Raw genomic sequence first — 4,277 nt, 5'->3', positions numbered from 1 at the left:
TCTGTTGTGCACCTCCAGCTGGGGCCAATAAGCTGAGCATAGCCAAGATTTTATCCTAGGCTCATGGGGTTCTTGGGCCCAACCCCCATGTCCCCTGCCCCCCAGTACTGACTCAGCTGAAGCAAACAGCACAAAAACAGCAACTTTATTTCCCATGGCTCCATGGAAGGTTGGAACAGAGAAAAGAGGATGCCAGAACACATGGCAAAGTATCCTCAGGACTCTACTGGCATCAGGTACTACTTAGGAAGTGGCTCCAGGTCTTTCTCCTCATGGGCCCCAGGGGCCTTGGGATTGGCATGTAGGAAGCGCTGTGCCTGCAGAAGGGGTGAGAGGTCAGGGTGTGGGGTGGGAATCAATACACACTCCACTCATCCCCCAGCCTGCTCCCCTCTGCCCTTGCTGAGAATCTCCAGCCCCATTCCCACCTGTTCCCTGGGCTCTTCACCTCTCTAGGGAGGGTCCCTTCCTCTTGGATGTTGTAGACTTGGTAGGAACCTGCACCCCATGATTCTCCAGCTTTTCTTTCAGCCTGGACAGGCAGTGGGGTTGGAGGTAGGGAAACAAGTGTGTGAAGCCTCAAGGGTGAGGAAGCCCACAAATGCCCACCCCAGGGCTGGAAGCTTGGTGCCCACCTCTGACGCTTCTCCTGCAGCTGCTGACACTCCTCCTGCAGCTGCTGCTGGCGCAGGACCACAGTCTTCAGGAGCTCCTCAGCCTTGCCAGTTTCCTCCTCAAACAGTCTCCTGGGGGTGGAGGGGACATCAGTACCAGCTGCCTCTCCCTGCTGACCTCCTCTGCCACCACACCCATTCTTACACTGTAGCACTAGCCTCCTGACTACGCAGGAAGAGCCCCTCCCTGACTGTGTAGATGGAGAAAGCATTGACTTTGAAAGGGATAAGGTAGGAACTCACATGGAACTCCCAGAGGCCCTTATGCTGGCCCATCAGATCCTCCAGCTGTTCCTCGAAATCTAACCTAGGAGCCAACAATATAAAAATGAGAGGCAAGGCGGGGCTTGGTGGCAGATAGGGTAGAAGTGCAGTGAAGATCTCAGTCAGTAATAACACAGAATACCAGATGAAACAGGTTCAGGGGATAGTACCCAAACTCTGAACCACATATACAGGAATAATTTAAAAGTTTGAAGACATGACCAGTGCAACTTGTAGTGGAAGCAAAACATCTTGTACTTTTGAACCCACGAGGCTCAGCGGCCCAGAGCCAACAACTTGGACGAGACCAAATAGTGAGATCAAATGAGGGAGTGAGCAGACCTGGCACAGACTGACGCCTGTGGGAACCTCAGATATAAAGGTGCAGACATTATTTTTGTTTTGTTCTTTTTGTTGTTGTTGTTATCTGTTCATTGGCTTCTCGCTGTCTGTGCACCTCCATTCTGGATACAAGAAGGGGGGCCTGAGTGAGTGGACATCCCCCAACCCCCACAACTGGAGGGTTCTACTATGCATACGCACAGACCTCCTCAAATTTAAAGAGGTAGAGTCCACATAAAAGCAAACGGCAATGTACAACGGCCACAGTCGACCCTGAACTGTTTATCACTAGGAAACAGGCAGGAACAGGAGTTGTGGAAAGGGAGAAACAGACTGAAAAAAACGAAACAGGCCGAAAATTAAATCCTGAGTTACATCATAACAACCAACAATGGCATCTTGAAATGTCTCAAGCAGCCTTGACGTCAAGAAGCTGAAAGAGGATATTAAAGTCATACTCATCTTAGGCTACAGATTTTTTTTTTTTCTCTCTCTCTCATCTTTCTTTCTGCAATTATAGACCAAAGTATCCAATCTGGTTTTTTTTGCAGTAGCTGTTTAATTTTTTTAGCTCCCTCTTTTACCTTTAGGGGACTCTTTCTCTCCCTTATTACCCAAGAACAGACAGCAATTGCTGAAGTATAGTCAACCTACAGTCACAGCCTATAAAACCCCACCACCCAGGCAAGAACCAATACCAACTACTATACACCAGGAAGGCACACAACACCTGAGACAATTCCTCTGAGATAAATAACAAGAATGAAAAGAGAATCCCATCTCCTGATCACATCTACCTGGAGGCATCAAAAAGCATAGAAAATACCAAAACACATACTCATTGAAGTATTAAGATTACAGTTAACCACTAAACATGCCCAAGAAGTAAAAACAGATGACTATATCAGCATATCTCCAGAAACAAGATAAAATAAGTGAGGCAAATGAGCTGGGGGTAGACCTATATTCTATACTGGAAGGAGAGCAGGCCTTGTAAATGCCTGAGAAGGAATTCAGAAAAAAATGATTATAAAATGTATCAAAACACTTCACAATGGAGTTGAGAAAAATAAGGGAGATGTTAGGAAAGCACTACAGGAAAAATCAAATAAGATAGATACAGCATTGGAAACAATTCAAACCCTACAGAGAGAGGTCCAAATGATTAATAATAGACTATAAGAAATAAACAATACACTGTAAAGGCAAAGGAGTAGAATTGAAGTGATGAAAGCCAAAACTTGCTGGAAGACAAATCTCTCAATACTACTAAGATAGAAGAACAAGCAGAAAAAAAGATTAAAAAATCTGAAGAAGGTCTAAGATTCATGCTGGATAACATGAAGAGGAATAATTTAAGAATTATTGGCATTCCAGAACAGGAAGAATCACACAAATCCACAGAGGAGATAGTTGAAGAGCTTCTGGAAGAAAACTTCTCTAACATCCTGAAAAGCAAAAAGATAAGCATTCAAGCAGCTCAACAAAACCCAAGAAGGATAGACCCCAAGAGAAAATCACCAAGACATATCATAATCAAGCTCTCCAAAATCAAAGATAAGAAGACATTCCTGAAAGCAGCTAGGGAAAAGAGATGCATTATATATAAAGGCAAGCAAGTCCAATTAAGCTTGGATCTCTCAGCAGAAACCATGCAGGAAAGAAGGCAATGGGGAGACATATATAAAACCCTGAAGAAAAAAAAAAACTGCCAACCAAGAATGCTTTATCCAAGAAAGCTGTCATCAAATACAATGGTGTAATCAAAACATTCCAGGATAAAGAGAAGCTAAGGGGTTATGCAAAAGCCAGCCCTGTGCTATAAAACATCTTAAAGGGAGTTTTGTAGACTGAGAACCAACAAGAACAGAAAACAAACAGAGACTGACATACGTGGCAGCACCATCCAGAACTCAATCAACAAATGGAAGAGTCGAGAACAGAACAAAACTATAAGAACAAACTCAGAGGATTTGGAAGGTCAGTCTATAATCAAAACAATTACAATGTGAAAGAAGGTAAACACATAGGATCAGAGATCCAGATGGTGAGGTCAGGTAGATTACAAGATAAAACAGACTGTATTAAATGGATGAAAAAGTTAATGGAATATAAGGTAATCTCAAAGAAAATAAACACTTCACAACATACCAAGAAAATGAAAATCTAAGAACATGGAAACATTAAAATTATGAGGAAACTGACAAGAAAGAACACAAAAAACATGAACTCAGAACAGGAAGACATGCAGAAGAAAGAAAGCAGCACCACCACAAAAAATCTAACATAATGGCAGTAGTTAATCCATACCTATTGGTAATTACACTAAATGTAAACGGATTAAGTGCATCTGTTAAGAGACAGAGGGTGGCAGAATGAATAAGAAAACAAGATCCTTCAATATGCTGTCTGCAAGAGACACACCTTACACGCAGAGACAAAAACAGATTAAAATTCAACGGATGGAAAAAAATATACCAAGCTAATTGCAATAATAGAGAAATGGCTACAATCATATATTGACAAAAACCTTCCAGAGGTTCAAGCCAGATTCAGAAGAGGACATGGAATGAGGGGTATTAGTGCTGATGTCCGATGGATCTTGGCTGAAAGCAGAGAATACCAGAAATAAATACCTGTGCTTTATTGACTATGTAAAGGCTTTCGATTGTGTGGATCATGACAAGTTATGGACAACATTGCGAAGTATAAGTATTCTGGAACACTTAATTGTGCTCATGAGAAATCTGTACCCGGACCAAGAAGCAGTTGTTTGAACAGAACATGGGAACACTGAATGATTTAAAATTTAAAAAGGTGAGTGACAAGGTTGTATTCTTTCACCATACTTAATCAACCTGTATGCTGAGCAAATAATCCGAGAAGCTGGGTTATATGAAGAAAAATGTGTCATCAGGATTGGAGGAAGACTCATTAACAACCTGTGATATGCAGATGATACAACCTTGCTTGCTGAAAGTGAAGAGGACTTAAAAC

The 4,277-nt window shown here is 42.3% G+C and overlaps 1 pseudogene; it reads right to left on the bottom strand.

Annotated features, from left to right (window-relative positions):
* Positions 1-239: 239 nt before the first annotated feature.
* Positions 240-4,277, bottom strand: part of LOC102830303 — a 16,616-nt pseudogene continuing 12,578 nt past the window's right edge.

The sequence above is a fragment of the Chrysochloris asiatica genome, unplaced genomic scaffold (assembly GCF_000296735.1).
Source record: "Chrysochloris asiatica unplaced genomic scaffold, ChrAsi1.0 scaffold00245, whole genome shotgun sequence".
NCBI classification, from domain to species: Eukaryota; Metazoa; Chordata; class Mammalia; order Afrosoricida; family Chrysochloridae; genus Chrysochloris; species Chrysochloris asiatica.
The sequence above is the reverse complement of the archived record's forward strand: the minus strand, read 5'-3'. Positions and strand labels throughout refer to the sequence as shown.